This window comes from Xiphophorus hellerii, chromosome 21, assembly GCF_003331165.1.
Source record: "Xiphophorus hellerii strain 12219 chromosome 21, Xiphophorus_hellerii-4.1, whole genome shotgun sequence".
Lineage (NCBI taxonomy): Eukaryota > Metazoa > Chordata > Actinopteri > Cyprinodontiformes > Poeciliidae > Xiphophorus > Xiphophorus hellerii.
In genome coordinates, this window is record NC_045692.1 from 13510188 (window position 1) to 13530143 (window position 19956).

At 36.4% G+C, this 19956-nt stretch overlaps 1 long non-coding RNA gene across 1 annotated transcript; it reads right to left on the bottom strand.

Moving 5' to 3' along the window:
• Positions 1-1549: 1549 nt before the first annotated feature.
• Positions 1550-4897, bottom strand: LOC116711614 (uncharacterized). Its single transcript, XR_004337293.1, has 2 exons — positions 4676-4897; positions 1550-4556 (listed from the first exon to the last, which is right to left on the bottom strand). It is a non-coding gene; the product is annotated as an uncharacterized LOC116711614 (long non-coding RNA).
• Positions 4898-19956: the final 15059 nt, after the last annotated feature.

The window sequence follows — 19956 nt, forward strand, 5'->3', positions numbered from 1 at the left end:
TAAAACAGTTATTTAAAAAAAAGAACTAAGAACAAAAATAACGCTGTTTGGTCAATTAGTTGTTTATTTTTTGAGAATCTTATTGATATTTTGGTATTCACCAGCATTGTTCCATTTCACATGTTTTTCTTAATATTGTGCAGCCTCTAATTACATGAGTGGGCACCGGATTGAAACTGAAACAGTATTTGATGAGAAACTATGTATTATTTATAGAGATCAAGTGTTTACACAAATTTCCAGTTTTCATTGAGATTTGGCTGCAAATTCCAGTTTTGACCAATCTGACCTACGGACTGTCTACAGTAAATTAAAAAAATAGGATATTATTGAATGTTCCATTTAATAAACTAAATTAAAAATATTGCAGAGAATAATTACATACAGACTGATGTTTACTTTAATTATGATGATTTTTCTACTAACAGCTAATGATAACATAACATTTAATATGAGAATAGAATCTTAATTAAGAATATGAACTTAATGAAAAGTATGTTCAATATCTGCTAAACGGTTGCTATTTTTACATAGTCATTTTAATGACAAATGAGCCTCATCAGGACCTGCATCTCAATTTACTAATATTGCATGTACATACACAGAGAAAATGTGCTGCACGTTCTTTAATAGAGGTTTTGAATCCTCGTGTATTTTATATATTAAAGTATACGTCTGATTTTTCTTAAACTGAAACAAGTGCATCAGGGTATATGCTGTTGGTTGATGCCTTTATCGACTGATCATAGTCGTATCTCCTAGTTTTGGTACATTTAATAAATAGGTCAAATAAACTTTTTCAGTATGCAATACGTAATCCAGGAAAAACTGTCCAATTCCAAGTTTCAGGCCGACTAACAGTAGAGTCCACAAATGCGTGTTCTCTTTGGGTTCAGAAGTCAGATTTCAAACACAAAATAATTTTATGCACCGAAGAATATTTTCAAAATGACCCACAGTTCATTCGTAACATTTATTCAGTCTAACTGATGAACCCATAACTTTTAGACTCAACACAGAACAAAGCCCACTTTTGGAACCAGAGTCCCCAAAAGTCCAAACCTATCATCTATCAACACAATCTTATTTCAATCCATGACCTTATTTGCCCTCCACTCATCTTTCACATACTATCTCTGATTTTTGTCACTACATCTCCAGTCTATCTCTAACCACGTCCTACGTTTGTTGGCTTGTCAGTGAAAAGTAAAGAAGTCTATTGCCAAGACTCGGTGGATTTAGAAATCGTCCCTTGTGTAATGGTGACAGAACCGCTTGTTAAGGACGGTATCTAAGAGATACAAGGCCTTCGGGACCAGCAGCTTGAGATAATAATGTTCCACTCTTGGTTCAGTCTCTGTACTATAAGCTGTTGTTGTAAAAATGTGTTTCATTATGTTATCTTTTCTCAACTTCGATTTCTTTATTTTAAAAAAAAGAAGTATTTTTTAAACTAAACTTCAAATGTACTAACAAGTCAGTAGAACCATGGTATCCCTTTGTTTGTGTTGTTTCTGTAAGAACCATTCAAAAACAACAATGTGGGTCATAACCTTTCAATAAACCTCTTTTTATTCAACAACCTCTCAAGTCCAGAGAGTAAACAATGTAACGAGCACTAATGAATGTTTCATGAAGTCCCACCATGCATGTGTGCATAAAGCTGATCATTTAACGTCAGAAACATCACATTGACTCAGTGAAATGGTACTGATTGCACATGGGTATACCGCGGCCCCATAGTATGCATTTCAAATAACTTGGGCTCTGTGTGGGAAAAAAATTGATGAAACTCTGAGTTTTCTCATCTGTCCAACTCATCTGAGAGCAGGAGTCATTTCTCTGCTGAACCTCCCTGGTGCTTTAGATTTGTGGTGTGCAGACGTAGACAACAGGTGAAATTTGTGTGGACTCGTGGCTGTCTGACAGCCTATTTGTCAACACTGACGAGTCTTTGGACTGGTGCCAGAGTATCTACGAGTTTCCAGTGAGTGTTTGGATCCATATTTCATCCACTAAGCGTGCTCCCTTCAGTCTGGAGCGGTAGCAGCATTCCTCTCTCAGACCGCATACGCTAAAGAGAAGCTCAGAGCAAACAAAGAGGAGACACAGGTCCTATCAGCCCAACACGTTGCACGCATGTCTAAGTCCTGGGGACATCTATCTCCTGATTAAATCAAGACACGAGGAAATTGCCTTCAAAGTAAATGCAATTGAATATATCCGTCACAAAGACAGTTTTAGTGACAAAGCATGTTTCCCAAAACAAATCGAGAGTCGCTTTTCTTCAAGAAGTGGATTTTTTGAGTGCTCCTTTTTGTACAGTGGATGTAAAAATTCTACACACCTCTGTTCACATCCCAGAGTTTTGTGATGGGAAAAACATACAGTCTTTAAAAACTTTCTCTGTCTTTTTTTTTATCACATATCCCGTACAATTAAGCAATGAAAGAAAAGACATCTCTTAGAGGGAAAAATATATTTCATAAAAACTTAAAAGCTGGAACAATCTGGCTGCTTAAGTGTTCACACCTCTAATGAAATAATATCTGTTAAATCATTTTTTGATTCAGTTTCAGCTTTCAGTGTTACGAATCCAACATCTAGACTTGGCAATATTTGCCAACACACAGAAATCCTCCAAATATTTCAAATAAGAAGAATTGTCCATGGTCTTCTTCACCGTTCTAGCAGATGTCTAAAAACTTTGGGTCACAATTAACCTGCATTTAGAACTGCTCCTCATTTCATCCATCGTGACCAAACCTCTTTTCAATCATGATGCTGTCTCTGTTTGAATGGTCTTATTTTGGTGATGCCCAGTGATGCTCTTGTGCCAGACTCACTCTAATTTTGAGCTTAAGCATATGGAGGACTCAGGAGACTGTAGTAACATGTAGAACACAAGCAGTGCTAACCAGAAATTTCTTCCAAAATATAAAAAAATAAAAAATCACCCATTGCTTTTGTAAAAACAGATGAGAAAAAAAAAACAGCTGAACTCCAGTCTCTCACTGGTGGCAAAAAAAGACTGATTGGTGGAGGTTCAAGATAATATTACTTTAAGGGTGTCACCCTATGTGGTTAATCTGAAATGAAACATGAAGGTTCAAGCTTAAACTGCACACCAAATTCATAAACTTATCTCTACTTCTTACCCCCACTGCACTGTAACAAATTAGATTTTTTGGGCTGACAATAAACTATTATGTTGTATCCTGAAGCACAAATATGTCAGAGTGGGTGTCAGTATTTATTTCATAACATAAACTCTCTAGAGAAATCTTTGTTGACAGGCGAGGACTTTGTTTTTCGGTGCTCATTCTTTACCAACATTAGCACAGCTGAGTCAAATGGTATGTTTAAGACAAAGTTAGATGGGAATCTCTTCAGCACTATTCAATTCCTTATATTTTCTTTGGTTAGTATTTTTTTTTTTTTTTTTTGCTTAATGAATTTCAGAATCTCAGAGAATGGTGGCAACCATTTGAGACATGGTCCATAAATTGTGGTAAAGTACCGTTAACACTGTACCACAATTTATTTTATTAAAGTCTAGAATCTTAGAGTATCTCATCGGATTTCATACTAACACATACTGGAAAATCTAAAAAGTGTGGCTTGTATTTAGTATTTATTTGTATTTTATCCAGGACAGCACAAAGAGGAGATGTTTCAGATTTATGTTGCAGTTGTCTTAAAATGGTTTATACTGCTGAGGAGGAGGTAAGTATAACCATAGCAACTGAGGTTGGCAGGGGACTGGTGAATGGATTTATTGGTTGGAGTAATGGAGTGCTGAACACTGGCAGGTGAGTGAGCATGGAGGTGAGGAGAGTCAGCAAAGGTGAGTGTCAGAATTCAAAGAACATTTATACCGAGAAGAGGGAAGCCTGATTACTACTAATGTGAGCAAAAAAAATCTGGCGTGTGTCTCTTGATTGGCCTTAATGAGCTTCAGCTGTGAGGACACACATTCTGGTCACGCCTTGCAATGAGAGGAGGTTCAACAGACTTACACACACAAACTGTGTGCCACTTTCTATGGCCACTTCCAGTCAAATAAATGAAACTTTCAGTGAATATGTGCATCAGTGGCTTCAAATGGCACTGCATATGAGAACTACAGTATTAAAAGGGAAACAAATCATCCGAGCTCATTCATAAACATAACGTTGAACTATTTCCAGAAGAAGCATAAGGGTTACTGAGGTCCAAGTTGCAGGAGGAGACAAATTATAGCGTAGCCTTAACCCTAAGGCTGCTGCATATGTAGAAATTAATAGAAATTATTGGTTTTAGTTCTTCTGTTTAAAAAATACAAGTTTTGGAAAATGTATTTCAGACAAAACAGACATTTTTGTGAAAGATGTCCCAGTGCTTTTCAAATTGAGTGTGAAGTGGGAATACTTGTGCTTGAAAACAGCTCCCTGAGTGTTTTCCATGCTCAGCTGCAGTAGATATGTGAGGTGACTTGAAGCTCGACAAGCGCATCGGCTTTTGAAGTCCCATCGACTTCGGATGAACTTTTAATTCCCTGCTAACGGCAATCTCAACTGCAAAAAGGCGAGAAGAAAGAAAAGTTCGTGTTTAAGAGCAGCAGCGATTGGATTTCTCTCCACGCTTTTCATTCTCCCACTTAAGATTTCTCTCTCTGCACTGTCCGTCTGTTCACCTCAAAAGGCTGCTGTCAGCTTTCATTTCTCTGCCGTCTTTCTGCTCCCACATGTCTTCATTTCTTTTCATGCCACAGCTAGACCTGCTGAACAGAAAGTAAATGATGACTCTCCGGCTGACAATCAGAGCACATAAAATAATGCAGAGGAAATACTAGCAGCTAGATGCAACTACATCATCTCGGAGATCTTTAATTTTCTTTTTTGTCAACATTTTTAAAACAAAGTACCCCTCTGTGGATTTGATCAGCATTTAATCAAGATGTTGAATCTTGATCTTAAGGTCTCTAGCAGTCAAATTAATCAATTTTAGGCGAAGTGTCATGGCACTGTTTGGCCTCTTTTTTGAAAGAGCAACTCCTGCTTTTATGTGTTTAAACTTCAGGACTACCAAATGTTGCAAAATAAGTTTCTTATTATGCACATAATGACCAAAGGTCCTAAGTGAAATTATGATTGATTTCTGCCCCAAATTCAAGGTTGTAGGAAGTTGTCACCATAGCTTCAAAGAAGCAAAAATATCACTATATTTACACGGAAATATGAAACAAAAGGTAAACTTGATTCAACTAGTTATTTTCAAAAAAGTGCGTTCCCAACAAAAATGTCAGATTTGACCTTTCACACATTTAGCTGTTTACTCTGAATAGCCCAGGACTGTCCTTGCTGAACCTGGAACAATCTCATTTTGCTCAAAGGTGTACAGTTTTCATTAAAGCATCTTAGGCAGCCATAGGCAGCTGGTGTACACACTGTTTGCTCAGACAAGGACAAGAAGAAAATCATTTTTAAAAAGGGATTAATCATAAGAACTCCATTCGGCTTTTGCATCCTTGTTTTATCTGATAGATAAATGAGCCGCTTTGGGAAACAGCAGAAATCTGTTGGCTCTTGTGTTTTTTGCTCATGACCTGAAGTGTTAGTTTTAATGTCCGCTTTTTGTTTGGCACCTTCTCTGGTTGGGACTTTTATAATCTCCTGCTGGTATTTACAGGCAATACATGCACAAGTATGTGGGCTACATAACGACGTCCAGAGACCCCTAGCGGGCAGGCACAAACCACAAAATCTGAGAATGGGGTGAATTAGGCCTTACAATTAATTGTACCAACTTCGTTTCCCATGCTAATAGTGTTCTAAGCCTTTAAAATTTAATTTTGACCCTGAAGTATTAGGCTTACAAATGTTGTCTGAACATCTGTGTATATGCGACAAATTCCTTCCTGAGTAAATGGCCCATTTAGAAATTAGTTAGAAATTAGGAAAGCTTTAAAATAATCTGTACATGCCATTTCAGATTAATACATTAATCTCTAAATGTAATCCCTTTTCTATGCCTTAGAATAATTAGACTTGTAAAATCTTGAAGGGGTGGATGCAGCTCCAACCTTTTCAAAATTTGTAAGTAGCAGCTTAATGTAGCAGTTTTGTATATAAGCATTGTCTGACCACTGTTTTTATTGAAAAACTCTATAAGTAAAGCAATGGAGGAGAATTTGGCTCTTAAAGTACATCAAATCACTTCAAGTCACACACCATAAAAGTGAAAAACAGAGGAGTTTTTCCTACACCAATGGGCCACAGTGACTTTCAGCATCACCTTCCATAATTCTCATTTCCTTCAAGCATCACTCCCTCCTAGAAAGAAGAAGAAACGGAGACTTAATTTTATGCTGAGTGAGGATTTTCTTCTCTGTTTCCCTGCATTCAGCAGTAAAGGTTGAATCCCGTTTGTGACCTTTTCATTTATCCACTCTCTTACAAAACTGAGCAGATTTGACCTTTTACTCAACTGCAGCTGACCTCTGAGGCAGCAGAGCGATAAATATGAAAAGAAAAAAAGAGGAACACAGTGCTAGAAACCCTCTGCTACATTTCATCGGATTTATTTTAATAACCTTAATGCCGTGTCTCCACCCCATTGCTTTAAGAGTGAACGTTTTTCTTAATTTTAGGAGATTCTGTTAAGGGAAATTATTCCTGAAAAGAGCAGCTGTTACATAATAATGACCATGCTTTCAGGAAATGAGTAACTGTGCCGACAGATAATCATTTCCGCTATTTTAGAGAGACAGAAAAATAAAACGGACGGATTTTACCCATGAGTCCCAAATATACGTAGGGTCAAACTGAATTTTAAAATACTGCCTTACAATTTCACATAGAGGACTACTTCATGTTGACACAGAGGTAAATTGAACAATAATATTTGATCGATGTAGTCAACATTTGTTTTGTTGCTGCACCTGATTTTACAATTTTGTGATTTTTTATGTCATGATCTGCAGATATTTGAATTTTAAGTTTCATCTGTGTTTCCAGTTTTGATCATTTCTGTATTGCTTATTTACTGAGATTTGATCTTTGTTAATTATTCTGTGTGTTTCCTGATTGGTCATTTTTTTGTGCATGTAAAGTTAGATTCCTCAGATTGGCATTAATTTCTGCTAAGTTTCAGGTTTTAGTTCTGTGGTCCCACTTCTGTTCATGTTTGCCTTCTTTCCTTCACAGTTGTTTCTGTTATTTAATTTCTTCTCTGCCTGTGCTTTCTCTCAGCTGCTCCCCCTTTCATCTGATTAGCTAGTTCTGGTTTCCTTTTTCACTTCCATTTCTCCCTCTGTATTTAAGCTCTCCGGTTTGATTTGTTTCCCACTCGCTCCTTCCATTACTTCCATGTTGTTCCCAACCTTAGCCTGTAAGTTATTTACGTATTATTCATTAATCTGTTCACTATGAAACGTCCTAATTCCTGTCTATATTTTGGTTCGACCTCCACTCTTATGAGCTACTTCCGATATACTAGGGTTCATGTTCCTTTTTGACAAAGTTAAATTTTGGGTATGGAAATAATCACTCAGTAAAATCCTCACTAAAGTGAATGCAAGACAACATCCTTGTTGTCATTTTTGGTTAAATAGTCCAATGTGTCATTCAGACGTAACATAAAGCTGTGCTGAGGCTTCAGATCTCCAAACCCATATAAAACAGATGGTACAGAAAATAGAAAAAACAACACTTTGCTGCCAGCAATTCTTATAAATTTAATACTTCTTTTTCACTACAACAGCATCTTTTTGTATCACCTTAAACTCATTTAACATTACAATTGACATTTTGATCCATGTACAGTTTCCAAGTTGGCATACATATTTCTTGAATGATTTAAAATTTTTAAATCAGACCACATTTTAAAATGTAACTGGCTTCACATTGCAAGCTAATCTGCACAAAAATGTTGTCTTGCATTACATATTTTCTTTCCCATCTGTCACACTGAGGCACAATTCTCCAGTAAAACAGGCCTGGCATCATTAATGGTGAGAGAGAAGTTAGAAGAAATAGAATGCATTAAGTTGCGCCTTTATTCCACTGCTCTCATATTTGCAAACTGTGCTGCAGTCTGGTCTCACTCCTGTACTACAGCAGACTCCTGTACAGAAATTAACAGAAACTGGATCCAGCTGAACATAATCTGTAAGATTTTATGATTAGAGCCGGAGACTTCAGTTTATATTTTTAGATTTAAAGTGGGACCAAAAAGACAAAATGTGGAAAAAGTTCACAGATGTTGAAACTGTTGAGCTGACATGTTTACTGAGCCACTTAAAAGACTAAAGTTTGTTCTTAAAGTCTCAGTTTAGCAATAGAGTAACATCTTAAGATGGCTGTGACAGTAATGCTTGGATCAAATTCATCATGGAAATGGTTCAAAGTTCTCTGAAAGGGTTAATGTACACACTCAATTGAATGCAATTTGGCGCAATACAGTTTATCATTTTTACTGATACAGCTCTAGAGAGAAAATTAAACTTATTGATTAAGTGATGTAGAAACCTGTTGCCCTTCATCACTTTTCCCAACATCTCAGCATTGCTCTCCCAATCGACCTGTAGAGCTCCTCTAATAATACTTTTAAATCCTGGGAGAACAATGATAGCTGTGGGTGGACAGCATACAATCTGCATAAAAAGTGAAAAAAAAAATCACAACAAGGGTCTGTAACAACAACAGTTCAGATTTCAAGAATATGTTATTGAAGTTTTAAACACATCACAGTGTGCCAGCTATCGATGTCAGAGTTTATATTGAGCTGCAGTTTAATCACCCCACGGGAAAAGTCTCTGGCTGTTTGCAAACCAGGCAAATCACATTTTGTATGACACGCTTGCAGAACAAAGCCATGGAAAACAACTGACCTGGATAACATCTTTAAATAATGGTTTGCTAATAGAAGCAGCTCGATATGTTGACAGACACATCTGCGGTCTCCTTGAACACCTGCTTTCAGTCCACCATCATTATCCTCCCTTCCTAAGGAAAACAGTGTGTTCTGTTTAAATGACTACTGTCCGTTTAAATGCCACATTTGTGATAAAGTATTATTAAAGGGAAGTTATACCTCACCTTTAAAGGATCACCGTCCAATAATGACGCTTTCATTTATTCAGGGCTCCTATAATAGAGGCCAAGGGTATTCATTGGCTTAAGCTGTTTAATGCCTTTAGTTTGTCATTCAACATTATTGTATTATGGACTTATAGAGTAAGTTCCCATCCTCTCTTTCTCTGAGAGGCAAAGACCACAAGCTTGGGGCAAAGAAAATCACATTTCCCATTATTTATCCTCAAAGGAGCAGCAGGAGGTGAGGGGGAACAACACCAGTATGTAAACAAGTACAATAAGTGTCAGGATCTGTGTTTTCTGTGTTCATTTAGAGTTTTTTGTGTCCTTGAGTCTCTTTGTTGTCCTGTCCTCCCCTTGATTGTTCCCAGGTGTGTCTCGTTCTGTCATTACCCTCCCATGTATTTAACTCCACCTGTGTTCCTTGTTCCTCGTCGGGTCCTCGTCAATGTCTAGTCTATTCGTCGTCAGTGTGTCCATGTGCCCGCTGCTTGGACTGTGCTTCCGTCATTAAATTCACCATTTACCTTACCTGGGTCTGCTGCATCTGCCTCACCATCCCCTACACAGCACCACTTCATGACAATAAGTACTAGTGCTAAACATTTTCTGCCTTTGCCATTTGCAGTAACTTGTCTTCAAGATGTTAAACTTTCAAAATATTAATGTACTTCATAGGGTTAGACTTTTAATCCACGGAATTAGTAATCTAAAACATCTGATTTATCATGGGCATTTCTCGTCATTTTTTATATTGACTTGATACTTTATGGTATGATTCTTCAAATAAATTATATTTTTGCTTAAACTTACATCTTAATCCCTATTTAAAATAGGGAATGGGATAGATCTTGAATATAAGAATTCACTCTTCAGAAGGATTTTTCAAGATTTTTTTTCAACTATCAGGCAGATGGTCATAACATTATGTTTGATCAGTGTAAATTAGTCAGACCAAGATGAAAGTTAAACATTCTTTGAATTCTACAGAAACCAAATTAAGGACTATCTCGTACTCACAAGCTTCTCAATTAACCTCAGATGAGATATTTATGTTCTTATAAGGCCGAGGGAATTGGCATGTCTGTGAAAATCCTCAACAACTTCACCAGAAACCAACATGTTATCATCAACACCATGGTAGTGTGGCACGTAAATCCGGTTTTCATCCCTGCAGGGACATCTAGAGGGTCTACAACAGGACAGAATACACCCCACTGTCCCATCAGGTGACTGCCATCAATAAACAGCTACAGGAGTGTAAAGTCAAGGTCGATGAAGCCCACAGCTTCCACCTTCAGGCTTGTAAACAATGAAGCCAACACTGTTTATCCAGTGTCCATCAGTCCCAGTAACTGTAACTGGATCTGTGTTGTTGATGTTCATCTGTTACTTAAATTTTAGAGACAGACCCCTGTACAGAATCTTTAAATGTTATAGGAACATTTAAAGATCTAATAAATACTCTCTCTATCATCTGTTTTTTAAACTATTTTAATTCAAATATAGTTAATTACTAATGATCTTCGGAAATAAACAAGCAAAACAGGCTGCAGAAAGGTCTCTATTATATGTTGTATCCTGTGGTGCCAGCCACAGCCAGCCCTGCTGTGCGGATTGCAGTGAGTGCATTTTTCCATTTTCCACTAGTGGTTAAATTACAGTTGGTGGGCCATAAAACGCACACGAAGACAGCATTATCAACAGATTTTGTTTTGTCAAAATCCTGCAAATTATTGACTTCCTTTGTTTATTTAAAAAAAAGTTGCCTCTCAAATTACTGATGTCTTGCAGCAATATTTTGCCAGAAAAATAGCAGGATTATTTTATTGTCCAGCTTAAAATTCTATTTACCCCTAGATAATTTACTGTTATTCTTTTTTTCTCACCTTAGATAGAGAGCATTTGACCTTCAGCAATTTGTTGATGCAACTGGGGCCATCTAAAACTGCATATAACTAATTCAGTGAAGAAACATATTCTACCCAGAGGGCTGCAACCTAAGAAAGTCTGATTCTGAAACTGTTTCAGGAGTTTAGAGCAATGTATGAACCATAAAGTACATTTTGTTATAACAGTAAATTACTGGAATGATTATCCACCAACTCCTGTATTTCAATCTTATGGTAAAAATCACAGATAATGTGATGTACATTAGCGCATCAATACTGTATAACAACATGAAAACAGCTTTGCTGCCAATAAAAAAAAAACTTGTAGGATGCAGTTTAAAAATCTGCACAAAACGTATTACTTATCTCACAGCATCGACATTTCCAGTCAAAGTACAGGACAGAATGGTTCAGGCAAGGCTGGAAGTAGCTGGAGCCTATTTAGGGGTGTAGAGCCACCATCACACAGAGGACATCAATTTCACATCACATAATGAACATGGTAGCTTCTGCAAATAGGAAATTTAAGTCTTTCATCAAAAGATGAAGGCTTTGAGGTCACGTAGAATAGTGTATCATTTCTATAATTATGGTGTCTTGAATTATTTTTTTAATCATCTGAGACAGCTGAAGACTGCAGATATTAATCAGAAGGGGCCCAAGATGTAGCTGTGGGGTACTCCACATGCAATGAGGAACAGGTTTTACTCCCAAGAAATCTTCTAACAGCACAAAAAATTATCGACCAAACACCCGTTTCCAGTTTTTTGTGCAACGTTTATAAATAAAAAGCTAAGCTAAAATTATAATCATTTTAATCATATCTTTATATATATATATATTTTTTTTTTTTACTGGAATCCAACTTTTTGGAGCTTATGTACACACTTTGTGTTGCCATGAGAACATTGATTGCAAAAAGGAAAATCCCATCAACCCAATTCCAGGGAAGGCACATGCAAACAAATTGGATTTTTCACAACATAAATTACAATAATCAAGCATGACAACCAATCAGGCCTGCCCCTAGCACTGTAATATCACAAGTTCACTGTGATGAAGAGTGCTACAAGCTGGACATAAAACCATTTATAGATGGTGCGGAGACATAGCAAGAATACAGAGTAATTGACTTCCACAAAAAGAGAAAGTTATTCAGTCTTTTAATTCCCCCATGTCACCTCTGATTACAATTACACAAAACAGGAGGGAAGGTCATGATGTTAAGCAATACATCTGAGTAAAATGCTGTGTAATGACCCCTGTGTTTCTGCAGAATACTTTTACCTGTGCTTTTATATTATGATGCTCTGAGCTGCATGCCTGAAATCAAAAATTCACTCAGTGCGTCCACCAGCGCCGGTAGTGTCGTTTTTAATGCAGCAGACTGCCAGCTGATAATTTATCTTGTATAAATGAATCCTGAGATACATCAGGGAGCTAATAAGGCATTTGGCCTCCTGTTTAGCGAGCAATCATTTATGGCCGGCAGAGAGCCGAGATCCCTGGCTGCTGCTCCTCTCTGGCGGTCAGAGTGCGTTTCCATGGGGACAAAATAGAGGGTCGGGAGGTACAGATGGAGTCACATCCGTCTCGGTTCAAGTTGTCCTGATTGTTTTGGATTGGGTGAAATTGAGGTGAATCTTTTAAATGAACTGGTTTGGTGATGTAAGCACTTTCAAGACTTTCTGTGTTTTTCATATTGTCAGCAAACAAAATAAAATCCAAATATAACTTCAACTAACTGCTATATTTGTGTCAGAACCCTAGCTTAGCTTTTTTTTGTGTATATATATCTGTCAGAGGCCGCGCTGGGATCCGGTACCAGTTTGAAACACATCAGAGAGCCTCATAAGATGCACTGAGTGACATATTTCTCTTTCATCAAAAATTCAACTTATTTACAGACAGCTCTGTCTCTGCAGGTCCGTAACTATAACGAATTCAGCATCTTTTGAGAGTTTCTGCCAGGCACACTGCATCTCCAAGATGTCGTGCCAAAAATGACAACCTTTTTATTTTGTATCAAAGCTATTTTAGTCATCTAAGATGTATGTAACAGAGACAGACCAGCAGATGTGTGAATATATATCCGATAAACAACATAAACCACTGGGTATCACAGTGACCTCAAACTTCACCGGAATGAAGTATCAGAATGCATCTGATCAAATACTGGACACTTCAAGATTTTTTGCATAAAAACTCCTAAAATAACACGATTCTTATACTGTGGCAGCATCATCTCATGCTCAATATTTTTGATTAATTCAACATTTATTTGAAGGATTCTCAGTTCTCCTTTAGTGGGGGAACAATCTCTGCTTAAAAAATAATTGTTTCCACTGAGAACCTAAACAAGTCCTATCTATAAAATAAAGATAGGAAAAGCACATTTGCAGTTTGTACTTATTAATAGTGCCATTAAAAAGTATTTGCCTTATAAAAGCTTCCTCAAGTTAATTTCCAATGTTGTCACAATTTGTTCATTATTACTGGGTCACGGTTAAGCCATTATTATATCAGCCATTAATGATCTAATAATAATTATTACATTATTATTAGATCATTAATTTGATGTCATTATCAGATGCAAATAACCTGAGTAAATACATGGAACTGTTTTATATGAAGATTTCATGTATTTGGATGTAAAAAATCTATCCAAATCAATCTGGCCGTTTGGGGAATCATATCTGCTCCTCTTGTTAAATCGTGACTTAACCATGATACACTTGATTTTGTTTTTGGTTCAATTTCTCCAGCATCTCCCTTGCCTGATTACTGCCAAGAAACTCTTAAAATAAAAATGATCTGGCAACTTGAAATGGGCTGAAAAAAACACATCAAGTCACAATTTAAACAAACATAAAAACAAATGAAAAACATTTTTAAAAAAATTCTGGAAATTAATAAAAGGTGATTTTCTTGTAACAAATGTTTCATGACAGTTATGTGGTTTTGGGGGCAATCACTTTTCAACAAAGGGCCATGTTGGTTTGCAAAGTGTTTCCCTTAAAAATTAAATCAATATTTTTGCATTCAGCTTATCTATACGAGAGATTTAATTGTATGTTGATGCTCTGAAATATTTAAATGTGGCAGAAAAGCAAAAACAAAAAGGAATCCTGAAAGGTCGCAATTACTTTCCAGCCGCACTATGTATTGATTAAAATGTCTAAAACATTTAGTTATGCAGACTTCCTGTTACTCTGGAGCATAAATAACCTCTAGTTTCTCAGCAAAATGGGAAAACATTAGTATGTTGCCATTCAGACAAGACAGATGTATTGATCTTTATAATGTCTACTAGAAAATAGAAACTCCTACATTTGCCCATCTACACTCATAGGATCAAAATATTTAAATAACTAAAACTGTGACTCATAATACTGAACAGCAACTCAAGTTTATACTAATTTAATCCTTTTAATGTGCATTACATGAAAGCCAAACAAAACGTTGAAAAGTTCAAGAACATTTTTTTATATTTTTGTAAGGCACTCTATGCTTCAAAATCAAAATGAGTTAGGAATAACTAGTTACTAGATATGAAAAACTTACTAGATAGAAAACTGTCACTTTTTGAGATTTGATTAGAAGAAGAGTTATTTAGATGCAAATAGGTTAATTACTGAGGTTCCTCTGAACATTTTAACTGAGTCAAATAAAAAAAACAAGCCACAGCGCTGAGATGAAATTGAAAAACTTCATTTAATTTGGCGCAGTGTTAAATATTCATGAAAAAAGTTAAGAATAGAGCCAAGATCTTACAAAGTTCTTTGAACTTTTCATTAAAATCCATGCCAAGAAGAGCGTGGGTTAGTTAAGTCTTTACGGAAATCACCTAGTCTTATCACTTTGTACAGGGAAGCCAATAAAATCTGATCTCTTCCGACTGAGAAACATTACGACAATTCAGTGATGCCTTTTGGCTAAACTCTGTGGTGAGGGAAAATTAAGCTGAACCAGGCTGGGTTTGCTTATCCTGATGGAAAAAATCTGACTCATAGAAAAAGTTTTACGAATAAGGGTGAAATATTCAGATTTAGATTAGTTCTAAAACAAAGCAGATTAGATTAAATTGAAATGATGCAAAAAAAATTTTTTTACACATTTATCTTTGGATGACGGACAAATTCAAACAAAAAACTGAGGTTCTGTAGCAAAATCCTTATCACAGAAAAGTAAGCCATAAAATCGACAAGCATCTCTGCATCACATGTTTTAGTGTTTGTTTTAGATTATGCGATCATTCTTAATTCCTTTTCATTTTAATGTTATTTTTCAGTTTGATTTTTCTGCCTCCTCTTGCAGATCTTCAACATTTTGTGAAATTTTAAAGCACTTTCTCTGTTATCAGTATTTTATCTGGTGTTTTGTAAAATGTCTTTATTTCATTTTAATCAAGGCATTATGTTTGTTTTCATTCTCTATGCTCTGTGCTGGTGTGTTTTTCTTTCTCCTGTTCACAGACATTTCTCATCTTTTCATCATTTTATTTTTTGCATTTTAAAAGTTTCCTCTCCACTGTTATCAATGTTTTGGAGCGCTGCGGTCATTTGGTATTCTGCTTTGTGCTGTTTTTCTGTTTGAGCCTTGAAGCAAAGTAATATTATTCTGTTATGCTTTTTTTTTTTTTTTAAATAAACCTTTCTTGTTTTCTGTCCTTACCAATTTTATGAAATTTACTGCTCTAATGTATTTTTCAGTTGTTATTTATGCTGTTTGCATGTCTGTGGTCATTTTGCATTCCATTCATATCTAGTGTTGTTTTTCTGTCTTTTTTTGTAGATATCTGACATCTGCATGGCCATGTTATGCAGTTCTTAAACTTCAGATTGCATTTTCAATCTCTGAAGTTCTTTTGTGTTTCCCTTTCAATTAACTTATATATATTTCTGCTTGTTTTGGATACATGAATTCTGTTTTTGATTTAATGCTCTTTTCCTGTCTTTTTTTGCAGCTACTTCACTTCTCTGAGGTGATTTTGTGCTGTGTCTTTGCTGTCCTTTCGTTCCATTTTCGTTTTGGCTCTTTTCATACCTTTTGGACGAAATTGTAAGGGAAAGACTCCCGGAGGCTTGCCCTGGGCAGGTCCCCAGTGAAACTATCTGCTACGTCTGCTGCTGCAACACCTTGTCAAATCAATGATTTAAGCTTCCAGCACACTGTCTATGCTTCCCCACAAAGTGACAAATACTTGCGCTGTCTCCCGTCTCTGGACAGTCTGCTCTTACAACAGAATCCCTCACAGTTAAACCCTTTCACAGGCCATCATTTCCTCCCCAGTGACACCCACTGCACCTAATACCACTGGCTTTTAAGATGTTGTCATGTAGTCAGTCTGTTTTGAATGAGTAGCTGACCCCATTCCTTTTTAAATGTTGTGCTGTCACAACATCAGATAGCCATCCAGCTGCCATCTGAAGAGGGAGACAAATGTGAGACTCAGCTCACGCCACAGACTGGACCATCAAAAGGAAAAGAGAGAACAGAAAAAAATAAAAAACTTGCAGCGATCAAGCCTGAAAGGCGCTCTCCATCTGTATAATTGGTTGAAATGAGGAGTGAGGGCCACCTGCTGACTGTGTCATTTAGAGCTCTTTTACATGAAAAATGTGCACTGTGTCACTCAGTGCCACAGAGAAAGAGGCTCAGAAAATGAGCATGAGCTTCACTGATGGATGCTCTCACTTCTGCTTGATGTCTATCCAACAAAGAAAGCTCATTATTTGAGAGGACTGGTGTTGGAAAAAGAACTAATAGTGACACAGTGACGTCAAAACAGCAGATAGTTCCAACAATATTTCCCTGTCACTTTAAAGTTGTGCCACGAAATAATTTTACAAAAAAAGAAAAGTAATAAATTATGCTATGCAATCAAAAACTTTTGTTCCCCTTGAACTTTTCCTCAGTTGCTCACATTGAAACTCCATAGTGAGGCCAGATTTAAGAAGTGCATGAGTAGTTGCTGTGTAGATCGATGCAACTTCTCGTGAGTCACTATGGGCTTCAAACCTGCTTTTCTGATTAATACGCTCCTTTCTCCAGCTTTTCAATTCAACTTTTCAATGGCCCAATGTTTCAGTTGGGACATTTTTTTCAATTGAAGATGGTTGACTGAACAGTGATGTTTTATAAACCTGCTCTAAACTTCTCCACAACTTTCTTCCTGATCTGTCTGCTGTATTTCTTGGTCTTTGTGATACGGCATGTTTGCTGCTGTTCTTTAACAAACCTTCAACATCTGAATTTATAGTGAGACTGCATATAGAAGTAGATGGACTATTGAACGATTTGGTTACTTCTGAAGGTAACAAATATATTGGGTCTTATTTAGAGAAAAGGGAATTGGATACAAATGCAGGCTGCTCTTCTTATTTTCTAAAAAAATAAATAAAAACATGTCTACTTTTTCTTTGAATTTACAATTATTAGGTGGTTTCTGTTGGTTTTTCTCATAAAAACCCAATAAAATGCATTGAAATATGGGGTTTGTAATGTGACATAAAACCTCAAGGGTAAGTAGGTGTAAGTGGTTTTTGTATGGTTTGTTATTTCTAAATAACAAACCATACAAAAACACATTCTAATAATCAAATTAAGGAAGTACTAAAGATGTGTGCTATTGGTTTCAATAGTAACAGAACTGTGCAAAAGATTTTACAGACTTCGCTCAGAACTAGGGGCTAGTTATGATGCACACTGCAGCACAGCCACACACACAGACCCCCCATTTCTCAGTTCCCTTCTTTCTGTTATCATGGCCTGCTATGAGGCTAAGACATGAAATCCATTGCAGTATGTTACATAAATTCCCCATGCTATACCCTCTGTTATTGCTATGCCCCAAAGCTGCTGCTAAAGCTGAAACTGCAGCTGGCAAAAGTTGGAAAAAAGTACTTCTAATTTATATGAATGAAATCATCTGTTTGGCCTTAAATTAGAAACATGACTTCATATTTTGAGGAGCAAAGGAGAAACTCTGCAGCTACATGGGAAATAAGTATGAAACCTGGGGCAAATAACATTCCAACACAATATTTTAGTTCTTTCTGTTTTTTGTAGTCTGCTTTGCTCCGTCTTGCACCTCAGCCATCTCAGTACCTTCTATGACCTTTTACAGCTGCAACCATTTTCTGATTCTGCAAGATATTTACATTTTTCTGTCTACTTTATCATCTGGTTCCTTTAGTTCTTTTCTCAAACATTTATTTAAAAAAAAGCATAAAAATGTGACATGATCATTTCCCCAGCCTAAGGAAAATAAGGGAAAATTTTGAGTTTGGAAAACTTTTAATGCTTTCAGACTTTATTGCATATTTATTTTATAGAACATGTAAAAGGATGTTTTGTTTAATTTATGACATCAATCTGAATTGTCACCAACACAATAAAGGTATTAAGAGAAACTGTGCTTTAAATAAATCATGTTTACTTGCAGGATAGATTAAGGCAAACTTCATGAGTTGTTGAAGATATTAAAGCTCAATTAACCTGAGTTCATCCAGATGCCAAAATGGAGAGAAAACAGTTAAAAAGCCATCTACCAATTCACTGGATAAGCAGCCAACTTGAACAGTTTATTGTTCAAAAATTTAAACCACAGAATCTTGTTTTTAAACATTATAGAATTTGTATGTCAAAAAGTGTAGAAAAATAGCCTGGAAAGTATCTAATTGTAATATGTAAAATACTTAGGAAACCTATTTTGTCATATTACAACCAGCTGGTGTATTATCTTTGGTTTTTGAGTGGTGACCACATCACAAAGCAGCACTGAATTGGGAAGAAGCTTATAGATTTTGCCCATTAATAAAACTCTGCAAAAGCTGGTGTGATTACTATGCAGCCCTCTTTATAAAAAAACTTCCAAAAAACATTAATTTCAGCCAATTGCTGTCAGAAATCACCTATTTAGCTGTTTGTGATCATTCTCAATATAAATCCAGCTGTTCTGTGCAGATGTTGTGTTAGAAAACATCAGTGAACAGAAAGCATTATGAGCACACAATCCTCTCTGTAAACATGGGCGGTGGCAGCATCATGCTTTTCTTTAGCAGGTATCAAAAAGCTGGTCAAAGTTGTTGGAAAGAGGCTAAATACAGGGCGGGCCTAACAGAAAATATCTTACAATAGTCTGGAGATTAATCCAATTGAAAAGCTGTGGTAAAGATTGAACATGTTTACTGAAAATCCCCATCCAACCTGCCAGATCTTCAGCTATTTTGCAAGAGAGAATGGGCAAGAAAATCAGTTTCTAGACGTAAAAAGCCACTAGAAATGGATTCTATAGAAAAATGCTCAGAATAAATAGCTTATCTATGAGCATTTCTGTCATGTTTTTTACATATTATAGTCACAAAAAATTTAAATTGCACTTAATGTTAGCATCTTTTAGTTTCAAACTCCTAATGTTGAACTCAATCCTCAATCACCCACAACCTTCTTCTGGGAGAAAACATCTATATTTTTCCCTGTCATAATTTTTTTTATTTTCTTCACACTGGCAGCTTCTACAACTCCAGTGTGGGATTTTATTGGGACGCAGCTAATCAATACTGAGGAATGTGACACTGTAAAAGGCCCGGTGATGCTGGTGTCTACAGATTTACAGCAATACAAGGTCAACTGCTCAGATTGAGTTCAGAGTGTCTGAAAGATATTCTGCTTTCTGGCAACATGCATTTCTCTTACTGCAAAAAAAGTACACAGTGGTTTTAAAATGTGAAACGTTAAGGATTTTGTAATGTGACAAAAAATGGTACATTTGAGCAAACCAATGGGGTAAGCATTGAGCCGTCACAGGACCCGTTATTCAACCAGCGCTGGTCTCATAGTGATGGGACACTGAGAAGTGATTATAATCGACTTTTATCTTCACATATCCTTAAGACTTTCATAGTTCAGAGGAGGAAATTTGTGTTTTAAGGCTGGAAGTCTTTTTGTAGTCAAACGGTTTTGATTTGGGGTTTTTTAGCAAT